The 25,488-nt window shown below is 47.1% G+C and overlaps 1 long non-coding RNA gene across 1 annotated transcript; it reads right to left on the reverse strand.

Moving 5' to 3' along the window:
- Nucleotides 1-7,795: 7,795 nt before the first annotated feature.
- Nucleotides 7,796-15,090, reverse strand: LOC107505876. The gene is made up of 3 exons (XR_001595800.2): nucleotides 14,807-15,090; nucleotides 8,936-9,108; nucleotides 7,796-8,196 (listed from the first exon to the last, which is right to left on the reverse strand). It is a non-coding gene; the product is annotated as an uncharacterized LOC107505876 (long non-coding RNA).
- Nucleotides 15,091-25,488: the final 10,398 nt, after the last annotated feature.

The following is a 25,488-nucleotide window of genomic DNA, read 5'->3' on the forward strand; positions in this document are numbered from 1 at the left end:
CCTTCCCCACCGCCATGTGAATGGAACCACCTCTCTAAAGACTGCGTTCCACGTGGCCCACCGCGCTGCAGACCATTGCCCCTGATAGCCCCACCGGGGGGCTGGGGAAGGGGCTTTTTAAAAGGCATTCCCAGAACAAAGGGGGCCCAGACGCCCGGCTTCATCACAGGCTCATCGGCCACACCAGTGAACCCGCCCCTTGTCTGCACCGCGGTGTCCACGACCCACCCTGCCACCCTTCCTGGCCACTGCCCACTTACTGGCCTCACCCAGCCCTCCCCCTCCTCCCCTACCCCGTCTTCTCCCTTTTTGAAATCCCCCCCACCCCCGCACAGAGACCACCACCCCCAAACCAACCTTCCCCCCACCCTCTCACCCCCCCACCCCCCGTTCCAGTGCGCCTCATCTGCCCCAACCCCTTGGGATCTGCCCCTGAAGATACTACCACCCCTGGGAGTATCCCCTTCCTTGGGATCGAGGGGTTCCAGCGCCCTGAAAGTGAGGGAAGGATGGCCGCCAGGAGTTCTCACGTTTACAGGATCCCAGCCCTGGAGACCAGGGTCTCTGGCCTGACTGCTGTCTGTTTCCTCTGACACCAGAGGAATAGGCCTGGCTGACCACGACCAGGAGTGGGACATCCCAGGGCCAGAATTTTAATGTAAAACAGACCAATGTGTCACCTCAAACATATTCTCTGAGCTTCTTGGGCAAAATGAAGAGAAGCAGTTTTGAGGGTGAGTAATAATGTATGTGACACAACTCTCCTGGTAGGTGCTGCTAAATCATAATTGCAGTGCCATCAGAGAGCATGGAGCCTACTGCATTCAATGGCAGCTGCTTTGGAGAGTGCCTCTGAAGTGCTGAGGTCTAGGGGGAGGAGAGAGTCAGGACACAAGGCCTTGCAGGTCTCAGTGGATGCCTTTCCCTGAGAGAAAGCTTGCTCCAGACTCCCACCCCACTGCTCCTTCCTCTCCCAGGAGATGCCTCTTTGGAGGGACCTGCAGAGCCTGTGACAAGCCCTCCCAGCTGGCTGGTGAGCTGCTGTTCCACAGAAGCAAATCCTGAGTCATTGGAGAATGACCCAAAGGCATCCCCAGCTGCTCTGAGGCATAAAACATGAAGACAAGCCAAATGGGCCATTTTGTGGGAAGCCAGAGGGGTAATGGGAATAGACACATCTTTCTGGGTGGCTGGGAGGGCAATTCCAGACTGAACCATTGCCATACTCCTCTCTCATAGAGGCTCTGACCAGCACCCACAGGACACAGGTGAAAGAACATTAGAATGAGAGCACAGCTTCCCCAGGGAACTTCCCAAAAGACCAAAGACCTCTCCATTCCTTTCCTCAGTGCCCCTTAGGGGTGAGTTAGAAGGCCGCGTCCATTAGTTGCTATAGATGGCTCGTGGTAACATCAGACAAGAGCTTGGGCCTGCCAGGTGGGAAGCACAAACTCGTGGACAGCGGAGACAGCTACACATTCTGCCACGATCCTAAAAGAACACTGTTTGTTGCTTCTCACTTAGAGTAGAAATGAGGCAGATGATTTGTTGCAGAGTAGAGCAGACAGCAGTTCAAGCTGGGGATGGGGCAACCTCACTCCAGGTTCCAGCCCACTGCCTAATCAGGGCAACTCCTGGAGGCAATGAGGAGAAATGTAGGAAAATGTAGGACGGTGGCCAACTGTGGCCTTCCAAACAGGTCAGGACACTCCTTCTCCTCTGTGTTGTTCATACTGGACACTAGCGATGCCGCTGGTTATGGCATGCCAGCTGTTGTACCAGGGTCTCCAGAGGAAAACAGGAAAGAAGCAAGAAATGGGAATTTCTGAAGCACACTGTCTTTTTCTTGCTTTATTGATTTCTGGCAGAGCTGCCTAATAACCGATCTGGATGTACCACTTTCTTTGATATGTATATATTTTCATTTTTTAGTGTTAATTTGTTAATTTTCTTTTATTTACATGTCCTCCTTATTGTTCTATAATGACCATGAGTTCATTCTGAATTTTTTTAATTTAAAAAAAAGGAATAAGAACCCAGTGGATACACTGAGAACGTAGATATTCCAGTGGATGGAATTGAGTCCTAATTGAGACTAAAATGGACTTTGAAATTACCCAAAGATGCTGAGGTGTTTGGGCACTTGTGTATGAGCAGGTATGGGGCATGGATGAGGGCAGGTCACACTCCCAGCCCATAGACTTCAGGTTATACAGTATCAATGTAAGGACATCCAAACCCATAAAGAATTTTTATAAGAGCTTATTCGAGCCAAACTGATGACATGCTTAAAAACAATATCTTAGGTGCTCCAGAGAATGAGTTTTTCAGTTTCTTTAATACATTTGGAATTAAGGAAGGAACCTAAGGAAGATTACATGAAGATAGGAAAAGGCAAGACTGGGAAATCTCTGTGATTGGATTATAGGATAGTCAAGATTATGTGCTCTCTTGAGGATGGTTATTCTGCTGAGGGGTCTGAAAAAGAAGCAATTCAAAGATGTGTTAACCTAGATGCACAAAAACAATGGTCAGGGCTTGCTTAAGCTGAGGACAAACCTTTTATAGCCCTGGTGTGTGACTACCTGCCATGACCTGCCCAGTTAAGAATTTATGACCTGATTGCCCTGCGAGGTTACTTTTAGCTAGATTTATTACAGAGCCCATATTTCCTCCACGACACTGTCTCCACTTGTGTCATCTCAGAGATGATAGCTTCCTTCCTTAGGAGCGAATATTCTCCAAGTCCTGATGATGACACTCAGTCTGTTCAACCTGAAGGGATGCTGTCCTAGAAACACAAGGAGGCCGAGTGTGGCCTTCCTGAGTTGCTGCACAAGTTTTCCCACCACCTGGGATGGTAGAAAGAATGGTGGTTTGACTGTTGGAATGCACTTAAAACACTTCTGGTGAGCTGGCCTCAAATAAGGTGGGCCGAGGCCCAGCATGGATGACGCGATCCTGGCCCCTTCTTCCAGGCTGGCTTGGGAAGGAAGTGGAAGGCTTCCATAAAGAGGTTCTCAGCCTTGCTCAGTCAACCAGAGGTAGTGAAATTATCTAAGGGCCAGAAACCTTGCTCTGGCTGAAGCAGGCCTATGGGCTGCTCTCTTGGAAGAAGAACCTGTTTAATCTGGAGCAACAGGACCTCAAAATGAGTGGTTTTGTGTGCACCTGGGGAAATGCTTGGGGAAGGGGGAAATATGTAAATATTTATTGGTTATGGTTTTAAAAGTCTGGGGAGGAATCTGCTAAATGAAATTTAACATATTTAATGCTCAAATGCATTGCATATAATGAAACAGTTAATTTTAAGCCTAAAGGTTTGCTCTTTTAAAACTCTATGAAAGTTTCAAAATTAATCTTGTTCAACATCTTGTCTTAACTCAATATTTAAATATTAACTGAACTGTTTTTGAACTCTGATTTTGAACTAGCTAAAAATCTTATTTCATTAAACTGGTTTCTGAAGTCTTTAAGATTTCTCTCCATTGGGGTAGGGTCTGCTTGCCAATTGTGGATGAGTCAGTGCACTGGCATACGAGTTGGTCTCCACATCTCAGATTTGCTATGTATATAAAACTAGTGTTTTAGGTTAACACCTTTTAATTTTTTTAAAAAATTGGTCTTCGGTCTAATTCGCACCTTTTGGAAGCTATAACTTATTTGATGCTTTAATACACGCTCTGCATAACTGTGGATGATATTGGGCCTCTGCAACTTTACAGAACAGTTAAATAACATATCACCTTTACAGAAAAAAATGTATATTATATATATTCCGTATTCCACATAATCACCATAGAGTAGCGGTCACTATCATTATGATTAGCATTCAAAAGTTTCATCACAATAATCATCGTATTAATTTAATATTGGTATAGCACTTTATACAACACCTGCTTTGTTATTTATGCATTCAGCAAATATTTATTGATTTCCTCCAGTGTACCAGGTTATGTGCTAGGGACCAGCTATTGAAATGAATCGGCATCATTTCTATTCTTGGAGTCACATTCATAGAAGATACAAATATGGAAGCAAATAAAGATGGTTACATGTTATAAGTGTTAAAATAAAGAAATGAACACGGAACCAAAAGGAGAAAGGTATTGTAGGGGTTCAGAATGAGTCACCGCAAGACGTGCTTCTGTGGTATAGATTATTTTGAGCTAAAGACAATGGAGACCCTGCTGGCTCAAGAGAAACTTTCGCCTGCCCCCTTAACTGCCTACAAGAGTTCAAACTAATTTAAATTAAGGGCCTTTCCCATAATAAGAGATTATCAGAGATAACTTTTATGACCTATTTTAGGGCAAAGAAGACTACTAATTGCCAAACATCTGCTCTTCTTATCATCCTGCAGTGACCCTCCTCACCTCTGAAGCCCCAAGGTACTCTATCTCATCCTTAACTCAGAATGCCATATAGACCTCATTTTAACTTTCTGCCCCTGAACCTTTCATGTATGTGGGGATCTCTGATTCTTTCATGTTTATAGGGTTCCCATATATATGTAGGTAATTAAATTTGGTTGTTTTCTCTTGTTAATCTGTCTCATGCAGATTTAATTATTAGACCAATTGAAAGAAATTTGTAGGGTAAAGTTTCTTCCTCCCCCACAGTATAGACTTCCCAGAAGAAGGAGGAGAAAGTAGGGATTTCCTGAAGGAGGTGTCTCTAGGAATGGCTCCTGGCTCTCATCATCACTCTCTGAGACTGTTACCACAGCCTCCTGAGTGGTCTCCCAGCTACCACTTAATGCAAGGGACAAGCGAATGTTCTGACAGTGTGTGGGAAGGTAAGCTCACCGCCCCAGGCCTGGAGTTCTTCAGCAGGAGTGGGGAATAGCCATCTGATTAAAAGTGACAGCCAACCCTCTGCAAGATATCACCATGGACCCTTGACCAACTAGTAACAAAGGAACACATTTATTTACCAAACATCAACGTTATAAAGGAAAAACTTGTGGTGAATGACACTCATGAGTTCTGACTCTCTATCCTGAGAATGAAGTTGCTCCAAGTTTTGGTACCTACTGTTCCTTCCGCTTAAACCACTTAGACATTGATTCAACCAGGAAACTCTCCTATAACTTCCAGTGGTGGGAGCTTCATTCATTCATTCATTCATTCATTCATTCATTCTCTAAAGCTTACTGAACATTTACCATATGGCAAACTTTAGGTTCATAGCAGTGAACGAAATAGACAAAACATCTTGGCCTCAAGGAGCTTACATTCTATTGGAGGGAAAAGGATAATATCCAAATAAATAAGGTAAATACGGTGGGCGTGTTCAACAGTGGAGGGTTAGTGGAAGCTACCCACCCTGGTGGGGAGGAGAACCTTATAACATTGTTTAGAACTTCCAGTGGATGACACTAATAAGGAGCAGGCCAATTTTCAATGCGTTTCATGATGATTTTCAGATTTTCTATGGATGATGCACCTCTGTATTAGTGGGTCCCAAGGCAGGTTACCCATCCCTACCGCTGATTTTGTATGCCACTGGACTAAAGAGTGATGACTGCAGTGGAGAAAATACAGCTGGAATGGGGGGTGTAGAATATGGGTGGGATAGGTTGCAATTTTAAATAGAATAATCAGGGAAGGCCTTACTAAAATGACATTTGAGTAAAGATCTTGGAGGGAAAAAGTTCCAAGCAGAAGAAACAGCAAGTGCAAAGATCTTCAGGCAGAAGAGAGTGAGCGATGGGGAGAGCAGTAAAAGATAGAGAGGTAATGGGAACACAGACCACATGAGGTTCTACAGGCCTTTGGGATGACTAAGGGATGAAGGAAGAGGCATGATTAATTACCTTTTGAAAGGATTACTCTGACAACTGTAAGCAGAATAGACTGAAGGCAGTGAGGAATGTTGTTGGGAAGGGTGGAAGCAGAAAAAAACAAGAGTGTTCTAACGTGCTAGCCAAGAGGTAATGGTGGGTTGGACCAAAGTGATAGCAATAAGGGTGATGAGAAGTGTCAAATCTTGAAGATAGAGCTCCCAGGATTTGATGACTCCATCAATGTGGAGCGCCTAAAAGAAGAACCAGAGGATACCATGTTTTTTTGGACTTGTTATTAGCTAAGATAGAAAAAACTGCCAGCAACAGGAGGTCCGTGTGTGAGGCAGGGAGATGTGCAGGAGCTCAGTTCTGGAAGAGACGTTGTTAGCTGCCAAGCAGACGTGTCTGATAGTGGGTTCAGAGGAGACATAGCCTTGGGAGTCAGCGTAAAAGTCACATTTACAGTCACGAGTTGGATGAGTAATGATGGGTAGAAGAGAGTTCCAAGGACTGAACCTTGATGTTCTTCTTTGTACTTCCCTTGCCCGGAAGATAAAGAGAAGCTAGCAAAAGAGACTGAGAAGGAGCAGTCAGAAGTAGAGGGAAAGCCAGACGAGGGCGGTGTCCCAGAAGCTGTGTGAAGAAAGTGCTGTACAAGGAGGGAGGGGCCAACCATGTTAAATGTGCCAACGGGTCAGGCAGGAGGAGGAATAAGAAACGGTCACTGAATTCAGCAAAATGAGAACACCGATGAGCTTGACAAGAATGGTTTCAGAAGTGACGGTCTGCCTGGAGTAGACTCAAAGGAGAATGGGAGGAGAGGATTTGAAGATGACAAGTACAGATTGCTATCTTAAGAGGTTAGCTGCAAAGAGGAGAGCACAGGGGCCATCGTGGGGGAAAAGAGAGCGGTGTCAAGAGAGAGTTTATTTAGACGTGAGAAATGAAGAATGGTCAAATTGGAAAATGAAAAGATGGATGGTATGAGAGAGAAAGGAGACACCGGAACAGTGTCCTTGAGCAGCCAGCAGGGCGTGGATGGCTTATGCAGATGGAGGGGTTGGCCTTGGACAGGCACAGAAAGCTCACCCATGGCAAGAGGACAGAATCAGAGACAAGAGCACAGACATACAAATGAGGTGGGACACAGCAATGTGGGGACCAATGCCCATACCAATTTCTTCTGTCTTTAACTTCTCAATGAAACAGAGAAGGAGGGTAAGAAGTGTGGTTGTAAGCTCATGAAGGCAGGAATCTTGGTTCTTGTCACCATTGTTTCCTGATGCCAGAATCAGTGTTCAAAAGGCACTCATTGGTGGATGAATCATTGAATAATTAATTGACTTTTCAAAACAGGCAAATTATCACAGGACCTGAAACTAGTTAGCCTTATCATAAATGGTCTCCAGCCAGATGCCCAGTGCCGTTCTAACATACTTGTAGTCACGGCTGTTGAGTTTCAGGGTTGCCTTAGCCAATAGGTGACCTCAGGCAAGTTTGTTCCATGCTCTTCAATCTCTAGATACTGAGCTGAGAATGGGCTAAGCTCGGATCTCCTTGTAAAATGACCAATTTTATCTAATTTAAGATTAGTGTAGAGTATCACATTTTATCCATTCCTTTTTTTTTTCTCTTTCCTAATCACCCTGATGTTGTCAGATTTGCTGCCAAGCCCACCAAGGACACAATGGAGCAAGTGTCACCACCTATAGGTAGAAGAGAAAGTTTGAAAACCACAGCACATGACCCATTGACTTTTATGAGCATTATTAAAATTCAGTTGCTTAGTCAAACCCCAGGGAATGTTTTCCTATTGTTATTACTAATATACTATTAATACTACTAATACTTTAAACTGTTTGGAATCTTCTGGTCCAGGGAAGAGCCGTGAGGCTGTGGAGGAGAGTGTCCTGCCTGGGACAGGCATCCTGCAGGCCTGAAGGTCTGAGTCCTCTTCCAAGAACCACACACCCTGAAGCTCAGGGACAGGGAGTCCCCTGCCACATTGCACTCAACCAGAATCACAAACCTGCACACAGGTGTCCCAGGACTCCACCACACCATGCAGCCCAAACCGCCCCCAATGCAGAACCCTTTACACATCCTTGTCAGAGAAGCAGTTCCCCCTATGCCTGTAAAGGCCCGTGTGTTTAAGTCACCTTGTGTATCTTTACCTCACGTGCCAAATTCCAGTCCAGAATGCCGGAAGCCGGGAGGGAGGCTGGCCGCATTAACGTTTATAAACATTTGACACACTGGGAACTTGCTTCCGCTTCTTCATTCGGAGCTGCCCCTTGGAAACATCTGCGAAAGGTGACTGTCTTCCAGAGATCTTTTGTTGTTGTTGTTGTTGTTGATAGTTCAGGGACAAGGCCTTTAATTCCTTCCCTATCAGGTTTGAGAAGAGGCTTGAAAGGGAAGGAGAAGAAATTCAATTATTTCATCAACAAACATTTATTAAGCACCTACTGTGTGCCAGGCCCTGTTCTAGATGCTTAGGGTATGTGAGGAGTGAAGCCAACAAAATCCCACGCCTGTGGAGCTTGCATTCTAGTGAGGAGAAGGTCAGGGCTCAGGTGGCTGGCTGTCACATAACAAAGTTGGCTTCCCTCCTCTGGGTTTGTGGGTGTGAGGAATTCATGCTTGGCCACTGGATTCCTGACCCCGTCTGCTTAAAGCGTTAGTGGAAGCACTGAGTCCTGGTCCTTTCAGATCTTTTGTTCCCTGATGGAGGCCCCGGCCCTGATGCCTCCCTCCGCTGACCTCCAGCACTGGACCTGCCGAGGACGCCAGCCGATCCCAACTCCTCAGAGAGACTCAAAGCCACTCAGCAATCATCGTGATCAGCACCGATCACCGTTGGTGGCAGGTTGGTGGCAAACCCTGGCCAACTCGGGGGGAACTTGTGGGGTCAGCTCCCTGCCACCTGCTTCCTGCCTCAGCAGCCACAAGGGAAATACCACTTTCTGAGGAGGTGGAGCCTGTCCTCAGATAAGCGGCCGGCTGGGGCTGCCACGGGCGCTGCCCACCTCAACAGGAAAACCTGCTATCTAAGAAGCAGTCTCTTCCTCTAGTTGTTTTTCTGGCAAGTGGAAGCAGCTTGAACACCTGCAGAGCAGTGAGATGGGTGGATTAAACTCTACTTACTTTTTAAATACCCACCATCTCCTCAAATCCAGGGCAGCTTCCCAAATATAACATTTTCAGAGGGAAAAAAGTGGGTCTACCATGTTTGCAAACACCAAACGACTTAAGGTTTATCTTCTCCCTGTCGCAGGCAATTAATAAGAACCTCCTGATATCTGTTTCCTTTAAGAAGCCTGAATAAAAAAAAAAAAAAACCAAAAAAAACAAAAAAAAAACCAAAAAAAACAGAAGAGCTGTGCACATTTGAGGATAAGCAAAGCAACAAGACTGTTCGTGGTGCCACACTCCACCCTGCCTGTGCTGATGAGGGAGGTGCAGGGTTTGAGGGTGGGTCTCCACCTCCTGGGGTGGGCTGTTGCCTCAACCAACTCCTAGCCAGCAAGCTGAACAAGACAGATTCTCCAAACTCACTAAGAGGAAAGTTTTCCTTTTTTTAAGTCTCAGAGGTATAAATTAAATCTTTGTCGACAACTATGGAGGGAGATTTACAGGCCGAGCACGAGTCATTCCATGGTATAATAAAATGTGCAAAACTTAAAAAAACAATTATCAAAATACAGACAGTTGCATGAGATGATTCTTCCAAAGCATAATTAGTTCCTAGATCAATGATTTTCAAAGAGGGTGAAGAGATCATAATATTTTTAGGGACTTTTTAAAACTACATGTGCCGCCTTCACCCCCAGTTCCAGAGATTATAGCCCATGCCCCAGGGGAGTGTCCCTGACCAAGAATGGCTGTCTTGGTGAGTTATTCTTGCCCAGTGGCTCTCAAGCATGAGAGACATCGGAATCACCTGGAGGGCTTGGTAAAACACAAACCACTCAGCCCACCCCCAGTTTCTGGTTCAGTAACTTCAAGGTGGGGTCAAGAATGCTCATTTCTAAGAAATCTGCAGGTGATGCCAATGCTGCTGGCCTGGGACCACACTAAAAGTCCTCCAGGTGTTTTGAGCTAGAAAATGGTTAAGAACCACTGGTTTTGAAAAGAAACCGTTTGCCGTTTATTGCAAAGGAACAAGATCAAACTTCCCCATCACTCCTCTTGATGTTGACAGTGTGCCTCCACAGCAAAATATTGGGGGCAATAGCTTTGAGATGAACACAGAACCAAGACTCTGCCCTTGCCGGTGTCGGCAGTTCCCCGAGTCGCAGATCTACTAAGTCAGGCTGGGAAGTTCCCTGCTGGTCCTGGGCTCATGAAATAAGACTGAGAATCACCAGCTGCTCTTTCAGCGGAGCATGGGTGTGAGGAGAATAGGGCGTGGATCCCATCCCCACGTGGGCTGTGGGCCGGGAAGCTCAGTTTGTCCCATGGTGCTGGTTAGGGGCCTCTCAGGGATTGATCCTCAGGCCACAAGGGCACCACACGGACGAGAGGAGAGTGCAAGGGTGGACATCGTTCACTTGGGTGGCCACCCAGTCTTCAGACAAAGCTGCCCCAGCCACGGCTGCAGCCTTCCACAATGACGCGAAGGACCCATTCTCGGAATTCAGAACAGACTTTGTAGCAACCAAACTTGCAACTTTTAATCCAAAGTCTCGCCATTACTCCAAGGGTCAGTAATGCTCACAATTATGACATGGAAAGGAAAATGGCCTGTGGTTCCAGGAGAAGAAAGCCAGAATGTGAGAAAAGAAAAATTTTAGAATTTATTTTTATTTCCTATTATGTTCTCATCAAATGGAGATTACGTTGGCTCCTAATTCTGTATGGGGGTGGGGAGTGATTCTTGCATTTCCTCCGGCGCAGGAAACTTGTTTGTCAGCATTTCCAGGTTTAGCACAGTGCCTGAAACACACTGAGTCCTCCGTTAGGGATAAAAGAATAAATCTTTTAAATTTGCTTTCTAAAACCAGTGCCTTCCAAAGGGGGGAAATACCATCAAAGGACAGGACTGTAGGGGCCTGGGAATCCTGTTTAGCTGAGGGAAGCTCCATTCAGTCTAACAAGGAACCCTGCAGCCATGGAGCAAAGATTCCTCCCCCTGCTTCTATTGGCTTGCCTGGCTCTGTTCCTGAATATTTATTTGGAGTAATTAAGGCTCTCACCCACAGCCTGTCCTTCCTGAGCATTCAGAAACTGTCCTGTTGCTCTTCTTCTTCCAAAGAGTTAGTGATCTGCAGACCTTGTAAAGATCCTCTATTTTGGCTGATTATCAAAATCAATTACCAACAGAGGAGCTGATTTCAGGATGCCAAGCATTTTGTCTGTGGTGGCTATACGTTGAGGGTCAGGAGAGAAAGGGAGGGTGGAGGAGAAGGGCTTGTAGTTGCACCCACTCACATGCATACATGCACATGGGCACCAATACCAAAACTTAGGTCTTAGCTGATTTAACCAGATGATTCATTTTCTGCTCACTGGTGGGGGCATGGTGGAAGGGAGTTGGCCATGTGTGAAGTTCATGAATCCCCTGAGATATATTCTGGCTTATATCTTTGGTAGCTTGCCTTTCTTCTTTGTTGCCCCAAATCCAACTCAAACTTACCCTTAAGTAAAGGATGCATGATATATAAGCCAGATAATTTTATCTTAGAGTTTCGTACATTCTATTACACTCCTAAGATCACCTTTCACTTCCCAGACTAGTCACAATGATGCCCTAAATGCTGGTTAAGGTCATAATAGAAAATATTCATGTAAAAACTACTTCTGCATTCAGTATAAAACTGTTGACACACTAGTCCACTGTATTGCTCTACAGGAACCCCTCAGAAATTTCTTTTAGACTCAAAAACAAGATAAATTTTATCTCCCAGAGAGACAAATGTACTTCTCCCCTTTTTTTCCTTGGCCACGAGGAGCCTGAGAATTAAATTTAATAATAGTTTTAGGTCTTGTGTATTTATTTCCCTCTTTCTTCCTGTGGTCCTGAAATCAGGATGAGAATTTTAATAATCTTATTGAATGTACATTCTTCGTTATAAAACACTCAATTTTTGTTTATATCTGGCAAAACACAAAGTATCAATGATCTTAGTGTAAAAGAGGAATAAATGCAGGAACTGGAATTCAGAGAGGAAACCAGCGGCATAAATAATAATGATTTCCCATAAACAAAATTCTTAAAAATGATCAAGGGGTCATAATGGAACACAAGGTAATGACGCAAGGGGGCAGCTAGACCTCAGATACTAGGCGTGTTTGAACTATAAGGGCATTTCTTTCTCCAGGATAATATGTTATTTCAATTCTCCATGAAGCTTGGTATTTTAGTCTCACATTGGCCTCTGAATAAGATAATGGTCTTACTAAGACTTATTAAAAAAAAAAAAAGTTGTATCATCCTTAACTATAATCTTTTTGCATATGAGAACTTGTCTAACAAACATCCATTAGACACCTACTGTTTTCAGAATCCTCCCTGTTCCCCATCCCCCAGCCCCTAGAAATGGAAGCATCTGAGGAAAAAGAACAGAGCCCAGGCCATTTCCTTCAGTGGTTTTCTCCCATGTGTGGTCATCACTGTTAATAAAAGTCTGTGGAAGCTGGTTCCCCAGCAGCACAATGGATCTGGATTAGGAAGAGAACATTTCCTGCTGCCTGGGCTGGTTAGTCCCTGTCTGAGTGTCCAAGCAGGTTGTAGATCCTCCTGTTTTCTGGGGCTTTTAAAATTTTTCATCTGACTGGACTGGTGTGAATGGGGCCTGATTTGACCCTCAGGACTCCTGTTCTACAAAGCCCAGCCTCAAAGGCACTTTGCAAGCTCCCGGGAGCCTGGCATGAAGCTGCGCCACACTGTATGGTCCTAATTCTCCCTGCTAATCCTCCACAGCCTTCGTTCCTGGAGCTGCTGTGTTGGGGGTTCTGGCACTAGAGACTGCGTAAGCCGTGCTGGCCCCTTTCCCTGACTTTTTTTAAATATAAATTTTAAAATGTGACTTTGAGATGAAAGCAAGAATGCCAAAAGGAGGGCGATGCTTTCTTGTGTTCAATTACAGCCCTGGGGAGTACCCCACACAAGGAACTGCTCAGAGCTCTGGCCAAGATGAAATCTGCTTTTCCAATAAGCACTTCAAACGGTGGAGGATGTTTTTGGCTGGATTCAGCAACTGGGAAGCCAACAGTTAATAGGGCTGGGCACCCGCCATCAGGGGAAATCTGAAGCTGCCTTTTACAGCAGCTTTCACTGCAACTGAAGTTACGAGCCACTTGTCTGGCTCCCCCCAGACAAAAGGCACAAACCCCACCTTTAGACCTCACTGAACAGGTCTTCCAAGATTAAAGATTTCAATACCGCAGTTAATTACTCTCCGTACAGTTTTTCTTCATTAGTTTTTTCAGGCCAATAAGTTCTAGGCATGTTCCAAATTATTTTACTGAAATGGAATTTTCAGTAAATAATTCCAGTTGAATATAGGTAGCATCAGAAGTGCTGATAATGAAATGAGGATACTGATGGTAGTGGTGATGGATGGACAGATGGATGGATGGATGGGTAAATGGATGGGTGGATGAGTGGATGGCTAAATGCGGTGGATACACAAATTGGCTGGTGGTAGTGGTGGTGGCAGCATTGTGAGATAAGTAGGGAAAGCTTTGGCAGCTTCGTAAATCTAGAAGCTGACGCTCCTTGGAGCAAAGGACTTGCCCAAAATCACCACAGTCAAGCCTAATCTAGAACACAAATATTTTAAGTCATACTCTTTCATTGCACCGATGTGTTGCTTCAATCACCTGTGTTGTACCTTGGCTAGATGACATCAGCATCCCTCCGTGTACTGACACAGAGCTTTCCAGACCCAGTCGGTCATGAGTGCATTTTGCCTGTTTTAGTAATTAAGTATTAGTCAGTGATCAAATCACAAAGGGAATCATCACCGGGACCCAGGATGCCAGCTTCATTCTTGAACTCCAAAAATCACATCCAGATTTGCATGGAGAAGAAGCATTGGCATGCGGAGCAGAAATTTCCAAATTTAGGTGTGTATAAACGATTTGTTAAAATACATATTCCATACCTCATTCCCAGACATTCTGAATGAGCAGGTCTGAAATGGGCACAGGAAGCACAGTTTCCAAACACTGATCCCTTTGAAGTCTTGGTTAAAATGTTACCTTCTTGGTAAGGCCTATCTTGACCATTATATTCAAAATCACATACCACCTCCCCACACCCCATCCCTTATCCTGCTCTCTTTTTTCTCACAGCATTATCACCTTCTATTATTCTATCGCTATGGGCTGAATGTCTGTGTCCCCTCCTCCACCCCAAATTCATATGTCGAAGCCCTAATCCCCAATGTGTTCATATTTGGAGATGGGGCTTTGGAAGGTAATTAGGTTTAGAAGAGGTCTAAAGGTAGAGTCACCATGGTGGCATTAGTGCCTTACAGGAAGAGATCTGAGTTCTTTCTCCACCACATGAGGACACAGCAAGAAGACAGCCATCTGCAAACCAGGAAGAGGGCCCTCACTGGACACTAAATCTGCCAGCACCTTGATCTTGAACCTTCCAGCCTCCACAACTGTGAGAAATAAATGTTTGTTGTTTAAGCCTCCTAGTCAATGATATTTTGTTATAGCAGCCAGAGCTGACTAAGACAATCGAATAATTGACTTGTTTCTTATAACTTGTTTGTTTTGAGACTCCCCAATAGCGAACGCTCCATGAAGACAGGACCTGCCTTATTCACTACTAAATCCCATGAGCCTAGAACAGGGCCTGGGTTGGTAATATCTGTTTAAAAGGAACAACTGAATAAGGAAATGATTCTAGCACAAGTGGCCCACGATGCACTCTTGAGAAACCTGGCTTTGGCCAGATGGTGGTTTGGATCCCAGCTCTATTCAAGTCTATGTGACCTCAGACAATTTAAGCCCCCTGAGCATCAGTTCTCTTATCTGTGAAATGGGGACAATACTTACATTTTAGTGTTGCAACACAAAAATCCAGAGAGCTGAGAGCTAACCAAGCACAGAGCAGTACGCCACAGTGTTACTTCTTTGCTCCTTCCTCATCTTCTGGTAGAGTTTTGCATTCAATGGCCTCTGGGCAGAAAATGTGTCTGAAGCCTCCCAGGTAGGAGGGAACTATATTCCTGTTTCTCATCAGGTGGAGAAAGGCAGGGAGGATGAGTTAAGGAAGGTCAGCCGTCAGGGGGAGTGGATAAGTCATCCCTGCCAGCTCCCTCTGCAGCTCAGAGGACACATGTTCACCTCCCTCCACCCATTCCCACTAGCAGAAATGAACAAATGGTTTCTGAGTAAACAGGCAATAAATCACTAGCAGGGACCAGCACCCCCCCCCCCCCAAGAGCAGCATTATGCAAGTTCTCACACAGAGAGATGGCCTATGCCTAGAGATGGCAATGTGGATTCTGAGACAGCCTTATTGGGTGTACACACCCCCAAGCGAGCTTTCCTCCTGAAACAGCCCAGCGATTTCCCTGGGCCCCTTGGAGTAAGTCCCACAGACTCTGCCAGCCCCACCTGGAGGGACTTAAGCTAGAGCATGGGAGATTTGGACTAGGTGGGAACAAGGATTTTCTGATAGTGGTCCTTTAATAGGTGATGAAGTTATAGGATCTATTTCTCTGGGTTTTATGAAGCAGATAGGCTTTGGAGGCAAAGACACAGAAAATAGAAAATGTCTCCACATGCACAGTTACATACACATCACACGCCCCAAAGAGAAGAAAAGAGGGTGGCCCCTGCAGACTAGCGTCAGGGCACCTGTTCACATGGAAAACAGGACAATGGCAGGGACAGACAGCTCAGAGTCCAGAGCCTATGTGTCTAAACTTCGGCTCTGCTGCAAATTGTCTGGTGACCTTAGGCCAGTCCCTCTCCGGCCCTACCCTAATTTCTCATAAGACAGGAGCACAGATGTCTGTGGTCCATCTGGTATTTCATGAGTCCCTGATTTCTGAAGTCCTGGAAGAGATCTCCAAGGACTTAGCTTAAAATGGGCTCTGCTGAGAACCAGTTGTATGACCTTGAGCAAGTTGCCTTCCCCTCCCTGGGCCTCAGTTTCCCCATTTGGGCTGACCTGGCTCTTTGCCATCTGCCCAGTGTTGACAGTCTGTGTCTCTCTCCAACACTGGAGCAGCCTCTTTCATCTGGGACTGCAGGAAATGCCCACCTTACTGGCTGGCCAGTATTATAGTTGGGGGTGGACGCACAAGGGGTTCAAACGGGAGAAACCAGGAACAGGCACTTCAAATCAAGGCTAGAGGCAGGAATTAAGCCAGCTCCCTGCTTCCCAGAATTACCTTTTCTCTCCTATTAGAATATGTGAACAGTTGAAAACGGAAGGGTCATCGGGGGTGTTCAAGGTGCTTTTACACATACAGCCTTTCCCCCAAGTGAAATCTCACACCAGTAAAGCCCAGAATATCAAACAGATGGGGGGAGGAGGGAAGGAAAGGGAAATAATCAGGGATGAAATGGAGCATTTATGATAAAGGAAGCTCTAGCATCCTGGCTGGGAAAGCAACACCAGGGCAGGGCAGGCTGTCTTCATCCTCTGGGGGAAGCTAGACAGGAGAGCATCCCTGTATCTCACCCCACGCCCCTTGTCAGAATCAACTCCCACTCTCTTAAACGGAGTGTTTAATTTAGTTTTGTTTTTGAAAACTAAAACTTCATCAACAACCAGAACTCACCCAGCGCACCCTACTAACATAGACAATGTTCCTCATAAATGGCACTGCTTTATCTGTCATATTAAATCAAGGCAACCTCTGGCCCATCTCTTCCACTCCTTCCATATGAAAACACATTAGCTTGAAATATCTGATCCACACAGGTCAGCTAAGAGAGAAAAGGGAAGAGCAAGCAGCAGGAAAGGAACTGAGCAGAGGAGAGTCAGGGAGAAGAGAAATTCAGATGGGAAAGAAAGGTGATTGCTGGTTCCTACAGCTGACCTGGCAGATATGAGGACTCAGGCCTAGGGATTTCCCGGGACCATCAGGATCCCGACAAGGTAGGGGAGCAGCAGGGAGTAACTGGGGAAGATAGAGGACATTGATGCCCCAGTTGGGTGGAAATGGGAGAGGGCTCCGGGGTCCTCAGAAAAGAGTCAAGAAAGGCTCAGTGTCCAGAGTAAGCTCAGCGTCCTGCCTGGAGGAGGCGGGCAGCAGGGCTGGCCGAGTCAAGCAACCTATGCCCAGCGGCTGCGACGGCTGCATTTCCCCCAGCTTCGAGCACATCATTGACGTCAAGCGCAGCGGGGCCGCGGCCAACATTAACTAGGTGCAGATGCACGGAGCAGAGCAGCCTGCGCCAGGAGCTGGCCCCGGGCCTCCCAGCCGGGAGCTGCTCCAGCCGAGGGCTAAGACGAGCCTGAGCAGCCCTGCCGCCCACTCTCCAGCCGGCTTTCCAGGAGGCGCAACAGCGCGCCCTAGAGGACATGGCGAGGGGGACGCGTCTGGGAGCCCCGCAGGCCTAGGTGTGGGCTTGACAACTTTAACACTTTCTAACGCGTTCCGTAGCCACACGTTAGAATCACTGAGGAGCTTTGAAAAATCCCAGAGCCCAGGAGGCACTTCCTAGCAATTAAATTAGAATCCCTAAGAGGGGAGACCCAAACGCCAGTATTTTTAAAAACTCTCTAGGTATATCCTATGTACCGCCAAGTTCGGAACCGGTTCTCATAAAGCAGTGGTGCTGGCTTGAGTGCGCATCAGAATCACCTATAGGGCTAGTTGAAACACAGATCGCTGGATGCCTCCCCAGGGGACTTGATCCATAGGTCTGTGGTGGAGCTTTATTAGCTCTTGTAAATTCCCAAGTGATGCTGGGTCCCAGGGCCACACCTTGAAAACCAGTGCTAACCTTCTACTACTCAGAGTGAGTCCACTAGAAATGTAGATTGGAGGCCCCGCCTCGAATCCCCTGAATCAGAATATACATTTCATCTAGATGCAGGTGATTCATATGATGTGAAGGTTTAGGAGCACTGCTCTAAACACCATTTGGTCAGGCCTCACACTATCAGGCTATGTTGAGTGCTAGCAAAACCTCTTCACGTCCTCTGAAAAATCTCTAGATCAGAGAGCTGGATGGAACATTCCAGATTATCAGATCCAATTCCCTTGCATGACAGATGGTGGAAACTGAAGTTCAGAGAAGGGAAGGAACTTGAGCAGGGTCATTCATCCTGGGCACCTCAAATTTTCTATGCTCATCAACACCTCCTTTTCTCCCCAGGAGGTGGCACCTGTGAGTTCTGATCGTCTTCATCCATGAACTCCAGGGGGCCTGTGGAGACCCAGGTACTTCCTGTCCTGTCCTGGGAGTGCCCCGAGGCAGTGAGCAGAGACAGGAAAACTGCAACGGAATAGGGGTGGAAGGTGGCCTGGACGAGATGACTCATGAGGGGCTGAGTTTGAGAGTTGAGTGTCAACCACTGACCCTAAGTGTTGAGACTTATGCCCATTTTCTGTTCATGATTATTCTGAATTATTGGGGAAAAGAGAGATATCAGAGGCCTATCTTTCAGGCACCTGTCTCATAAGCAAATGTAAATACACTGAGCATCTCGTTGCCGGAGTGGGCTGGATAGCCAGCTTTGACCACAGCTCATGGTGGATGTCCATCTTTTTTGGTCATCAGCCAGCAGTCTGGAGGGTACACAGAGTCTGGATTGAGAGACTAGACAAACACATGCAAATAAATGAAAATGGAATAGAAATCACAAGACTGTGGAGGTTGCGATGTCTGTGGGGGTGGGAGGGGGATGGCATTTGGAGCAGGTGAACATTGAAAGATGCAGAGCTGTGGATCAGGGAAATCAGAGTGGGCCGCCTGGAGGCTGTGTGGCTACCACAGCCAGGGCATGGTGGAGCTTAGACAGGCACTCTGGCCTATTAGAATTTGGACCTCACACTTCCAACCACTCCTCTATCCTGTCCTCAAAAGGTGCAGAGAGAGGTGAGACCCCACCTCGTGACCTGTCTGGGATCTCTAAATAGGATGTCTGGCTGGAAAAGAGGCAGTGGAAGAGTGAGTGGGGCTTGAATTTAAGGTTGATGAGTTTGGGCTTTATGCAGGATCCCACAAGAAGCCATCCGAGTTGTGATGTAGGAAAGCGACGCTTATGGAAGTTTCAGGAAGACTGTCTTTCTAGAATCCAGCATATTGCTGACATGTAAAGCTCTAGCTTCAGGGGCTTGTGATGAGAATAATCACCAATGGGTATAGTTATAACATTTTGGAGGGCTACATTTTAACATTCTGCCTTCATTTCTATTCATTCCCAAAAAGCTCAAGGAAAATAACCAATTGGTAACTGTTAATAAAAAAAAAATGGGTAGATATTTGTTTTCCTTTTGTGGTCTTTTATATTCTCAGCTATACCACCCCGGTATCAGCTTTACAGAAAACAAAGGAACTGAAATTAAACATTAACCAGGATCATTGAGCATGTCACTGAAATGAAGAGCCCTGGTGTTAGGAGAGGAGAGGCCCCCAACTCTCTGGTGGACTGATCAAACAGGAAAGGGACCCGGGGGCAGCAGCAGCACCCCCAACCTGTCTCCAAGGAACTGGGAGGCCAGTCGATTCCAACTAGCACTTTCCATTGCAGCCAACAAACATTTACTGAATTCCTGTGGAAGGGCCAGCCATGGTGCTAGGTACTTGGAAACAAGAGGGCCTCAAAGAGAGTCCCAGCCCTGAGATACTTATGATCGCATGTGAGCAGAACTCTTTAAGGAGGCAGTACAAGGGACTGGAAGGCAGTGATGTCTTTCCTCCTAGAGGGGGCAGCCTCTGCTGTAGGTCTTAAATACTAGACTTTTATTAATAAAAAGAAAAGGCAGTCCAGGGTGAGGGGACAGGTAAACAAGATGGTGGGAGACAGTTCATGGCATGTTTGGGAAATGGCTAGTCTGGCGTGGGGTGTGGAGTGCTCGGTGGGAGGAGGAGTGTCTGGGGGCTGGTCAGGGCTGGAAGGCAGCTTAGGACCAGATTGGAAAGGCTAGTGTTGAAGTGCAGGCCTGATTGGGAAAGTTCTGGGGGCCTCATCTGAAGCCCTCCAGCTGCTGTGGGTGGGTGGGCTGGCAGGGCGTCCTCATGAGAGGCCATCCAGGCCAGAGAGGATTAAAACTTGGCTCAGGCTGCTGCAAAGGGGAGGCGAGAAGGGGATGCTTCAGGAGGCATTCCAGAGCCACAGTCATCTGCCTCAGTGACTAACTGGGTGGGGAGAGGTGAGGTAAATGACTGGATGCTCTGACTTGGTGCCATCCTCTGACAAAGAAATGGTCTCAGTCAAGAATCCAGCTGGACAGTAGGAAGCACACTGGTGTTTCAAACAGAGGGACTTTAATACAGGGGATTGGTTGCATAGTGATGTAAAAGCTGAGAAGCCGAACAGGATGTTGAGGCAGTGCCAGATGAGCAGTGAAAGAAGCCGCTGGCACCACTGAAAGCAGAAGGGTCACTGAAAGGCGGAGACAGTGTAACTAGAGAGAGACAAGAGGACAGGAGTAGCGCGGCTGAGCAGAAACCAGAGCCTGTCTGTGCAGGGGAAGCTGGAGCCACGCAGGATACCCAGCTCCTAGTAAATGCTACAACAGAGAGAGAGCAAAAGAAATACCCTGGTTGCTCTCTCTGCCCAACATCCCACCTTTCACCTGCTATTGGCCAAATCTACTTGAAAGCCCAGAGATTAAGGCACCAGGGAAATGTGTACCCTGAGATAGAAAGCAGGCTGAGGAAGGGGGCTTGCCGCAACAGCAGCGAGCCGATGCCTCCACGAGAACATGAGAGGGGGCAGCTGAGGTGAGAGAGATGATGGGTGCAGACTGGAATACGGGGAGCATGAGGTGCCTTCTCCAGAGGATATGGAGCATGCAGACCTAGGATCGAAAGGCCAGAGAAGCGGATGTGGAAGGATCAGCATGGCTCTCTGTTTGAGGTTTTCCCAGCTGAGGCAAAAGCAGACTCATGCCTGAGTCACACTGTCTTGGAGCCAAGCCTCAGGGGGAAGGCAGGGCGAGGTGGTGTCGGTGGCTCAGTGATATGCCAGGTCCCACGTGCAGGAAGGTGGACGGTGCAGTAGAAACTGTGCTGGTCAGACGCACGGTGTCATCCCCCTTCTGACAGCAACTACCTGTATGACTTTGGGCACGTGAATAATGCTTTCTGGGTCTGCGTCCCATCTGTAATGTGGAGAGCATGCCTCCCCCGCCGGGAAAATTAAAACCACATGAAGCGTTCTGTGAACAGTAAGGCTCCATCCACTTCAGAAGGACCGAGGATACCGAGTGGATGCTAGGTCTAGTGAGGCTTTGGGGACAAGGGCTGGGTTGAGTTGGACGTGTTCCCGGGGCCCCATAGGATTACATACACTTGAAGAGAGGAGGGTGTCATCTCCCTGCTGCTGACCGCTGTACTCGAACACGAGTTTCCGGTGGGTTTTAACTCCCAGTCACATCTCTGGACCATCTTATGACCACATCCCTCTTATGACCACATTCTAAGTGACCGAGAAGGCAGAGCAGCAGGTGAAACCCCCAAGTAGGGCCAGACTCTTGTCCCCACAAGCTTGGCCTGCAACCTATATAGCGAGTTGGCAACTAAGCTGAGAGTAAATATCCTTGGGGGCCATGGAAGCTGGGGTCTGCAGACAGGCACTAGACCGTGAGAAACCTAGAAGGGAGAGGCAAAAAGGGGGGGGGGGGACAACACAGAGCATGCAGAACACAGTGCATGGCAGGAAGGGATGTTTGAGGCCCCCTTGGGTTGAGGGCCTAGACCTGGTCCTCGAAATGGTGTGCAAAATCCTGTGGTTACTTCTTCCTGGGAGAGGGGCCAGATTTTCTGTCTGACTTTCATAGGCGTTGGCAGCCCCGGGGTCATGCATTCCAGGGTAAGCCCCTCCGCTCTTCAGCCTCCCCTCCCACCATCCCTGTCACACAAGCAGCAGACTCTCCATGCTTCTTCACCACCCTGGCCCTTATGGGTGCCGCCTCTCCACCTGGAAACTCTCCTTCCCCCTCTTTCCACACAGCTTATTTTCTCCAGGCTTTAAGACTCAGTTCAAACATCGCCCCTCCAGAAACCCTCCCCTCACCCTGTCCTAGCACATGGCAGGTGGAATGTTCCAAAGATGGACACTCCCATGTGCATCTCCCATCCCGCAGATCTCCTGGCAGTGTGACCAACACTCCTCCCACCAAGAGGGGAGCCTGCGTCCCCTCCCCTTGGATGTGAGTGGGACAGCCCTGCGAATCAAGCACAGTGGAAGTGATGTTTGTGCCTTCCAAGGTTTGGTCAGAAAAAGGACAAAGCTTCCGCCTGGTTCTCATTTATATTCTTTCTTGCTCCTGCTTTTTCTTCCAATCTCTCTCTCTCTCTCTCTCTCTCTCTCTCTCTCTCTCTCTCTCTCTCTCTCTCTCTCTCTCTCTCTCTCTCTCCCTCTCTCTCTCATTCAACACCTGCCTTTGGACCCAGCCGCTGCGTGTGACGAAGCCTAGGCCACGGGGATTGCCATGGGGCCTGCTACCAGCATCAACAGTGAGTGAGCACACCTGCAGGTCAATCCAGCTGAAGCCCCCACATTAAGGTACAAACTACCCCAGGTCCTGTCTGCAGTGCTGATCCACAAAAACCCTGAGTGGTAATGACTACTGTTAGTTTAAGCCATTGTGGTTTTGGGTAATTGACAGAAATGCTTCTCTGGAGTCCTGTGATTCCGTGTTTCTCTCTGTCAGGGCGTTTTCTCCCCGAGTCGTAACCATTGGCTGGCAGCTTTGCCTCTCCACTGGACCACAAGTGCTCAGCGGCGGGGACCACCTTGCCATTTCCACATCCCGGGCCCAGGCACACTGCTGGTTAGGTACTCAAGGGGCACTCAACAAATGTTTACTGAATGAACCCCAGAAAATAAGAGAGAGACGATGGGGTGGATCAAAAATGAACTCCTCGATGATAGAAATATTTGAGCTATAGTTCTCAACATGTTAGATATACTTGTTAAATGAACGAAGAATTGGTATTCATTTAAAGCTGTACAAACTGGTCACATTAGTCTCTTGTGCAATGTGCAGTGGTTTGTCTATGGAGTAAATACGTGTAAGGAAGTCAAGGGACCCAATGCAATGATTCAGAGTTGAAGCTTGGCCTCATGAAAACACCAAATTATACTTATTTTTATTTCTCAGACTCCAGAGGTCCTCAAATAACAGGCAGCCTTCTTCCCATAAAGCATCACTTCCTCCCTCCCAACCCTCCTGGATTCTGCTGGGGTTGGGGGTAGGCAGGCAGCCTATCACTCCCTGAGGCTGTTCCCCCACAGAGAGCTGCCCTCCCAAAGACCCCAAACACTGAATCAGCTGCTCTGCTGACCCAGACCAGACTTCTGGCCTCACCCCTGGGCCTGCACTTCCTTTCCAAGAGATCCTCCAGGCAGAGAAATTTCACACCGATACAGATCTCACCAGGAGTTTTATAGTTCTCAGAGCACTGACTCTCTGGCATCATTTCATGTGATCGCTACACAGTCACTGAGGCAGACTCAGCAAGGATGGTGAGGCCTGTCTTGTAAACGGAAGTGGTCTTACACCACTTCGGCCCGCACACCCCTATCTCTCGCCCTGCTCTGGCTACCATCAGCCATGCTTCTGCTAATCACAGTGGTGGGGCCTGCTCTGTGTAGCTGGAGTGACTGAATCACCCACCAGACATCCAACCAGCTCAGCTCCACCCTTAGCATCCACAACATTTCTGGACTTCCTTGACCTACAGTGTCAGTTCAGCATGGAAAAAAAAGCTCAGGTAAATTAAATAGAATTGGACTGGTACTTCTGTTGCCAAAAGAAGCGTGCACACGCACGCCAAAAGCAAACAAAACAAGAAGATAAACAAACAAACAAAAACCTTTAGTGTACATTCCACAAGCCAACGACAAAGAACTGTTTTTGGATTGCTTACTCACTCTTTGGGATTAATTGTGGTCTCTTTCCCTGTAACAAAAATAAGAATCAAGTTAGCTGTGCTATGCCTATTTCACAAATGTCTACTTATACAAATACTTAGGGGCTACAGGCATGCGTCTCACACGCACGCACGCCTCTCTCGGATAAAGAGGTCTGAGGGTTAGGATGCGTTCTGGAATCTTTCCTTCCACACCTACTATGTCTGGTCACTGTCTTAGAGGCTGACATTCCTCAAGTTGAGGGATGGGCAGGCAGAAGGCTGCAGGCTGTGTGCCAGCCAGGTCAGCTTACAGTGAGCTGTCAACCCGGTTTCTGACACCCCAGAGAGGCCATAAATAACCACAATGAAACTGCAGCAGGCCTCGGGGCCTCCCCCGCAAAGGCACTCCTCCTCCATCAATCTCCCCTAATGACTGTGTGGCATTCAGGCTTCCGATGTGACCCGACCCTGGCCCCAAGCATTCCTTGGGGCACAACCTCCCCTCCCAGGCACCGAATGAGTCAGCCTAGAGCACACTGCTTTGAGATGCTGTCCTGCCAAAATACTTTTACAGATGCCAGAGAAGGGCAGGGAAACTCACGTCATTCAAAACGCTGCTCTTTTTAAGATGGGCTCTGGGAAGCAGAGCTACAGCCACCATCCCCGTGGTCCATCTGGTCATGGTGGCTCCTACACCACAGAAGCTCCCACATAGCCACGCTTACTTCAGCCACATGACAGTTACTCTGTGCTTTGCCATGTGGGTGGGCAAAAGCCAGATGATACTGCAGCTCCACTGTTTATGCTTCTTTTGTCCTGACCTCAAGTGGCAATTATCTTTTATTCTTACCTTTTGTGCCTAAGACTGATTCTCCCTAACTATCTAACCATCCTAAAAAACATCCTCCTGAAATCACATACCGACCCCACTTCCTCTCTTTACCCCTCTCAATCTTTCTCCTGAGCTCTCATGATTAAAATCACATAAGTAAAATGTTTACGATTCTACCCTACCACCTAATAAAACAAGTTGGTTGTCTCGTCAACAGCCTAATCATGTATCCCTAGATAAGAAAAATAGGAAATGCTAAAATGATTGCTGAAACATGTACTCTTTGTCAGTGCACACACAGCATAACATTAAGCTTCAGCGACCACCTAGTTAGTTGTGAGGGTAGAAAGGGAGAGGTGTGTCTTACAGAGTCGAATTCTCTCGTTTACTTATGGGAAACTGAGGTTCTCACAGGACAGGATGGAGAACCCATGTCTCCTATGTTAGAGTGTACATGGGGACAGGAGTTACCAAAACCAGTTCTTCCCCAAGGGGATAGAGAGCAAATACAGTAAAGTGTGGAGGTCAAAATATAATTTTCTTTCCGCCTTCTAAATTTTTCTATATGGGCTAATAGTCAAGTTAACATGAGACAGATTAATAGGAGAATATGTGCAAAATTTACTATGAATATACATGTGGGGATGTGATAAGAATATGAGACCAAAAGAGGCATTGGACAGTTGAGCCTCATGTGCCATTTTGCAGAAAGGAGAGGGAGGCGTGCTCTGGGAATTCAAAAGGAAAGCAGGTGATTTATAGGTCAGAAGAGAAAGAGCAAACATGTGGTAAACAAATACTTGTAGGCCCACCCAGAAACAGTGGGGCACAGAGGGGAAGTTCAGCAAACAGG

Source organism: Rousettus aegyptiacus, unplaced genomic scaffold, assembly GCF_014176215.1.
Source record: "Rousettus aegyptiacus isolate mRouAeg1 unplaced genomic scaffold, mRouAeg1.p scaffold_m13_p_4, whole genome shotgun sequence".
In the NCBI taxonomy this organism is placed as follows: Eukaryota; Metazoa; Chordata; class Mammalia; order Chiroptera; family Pteropodidae; genus Rousettus; species Rousettus aegyptiacus.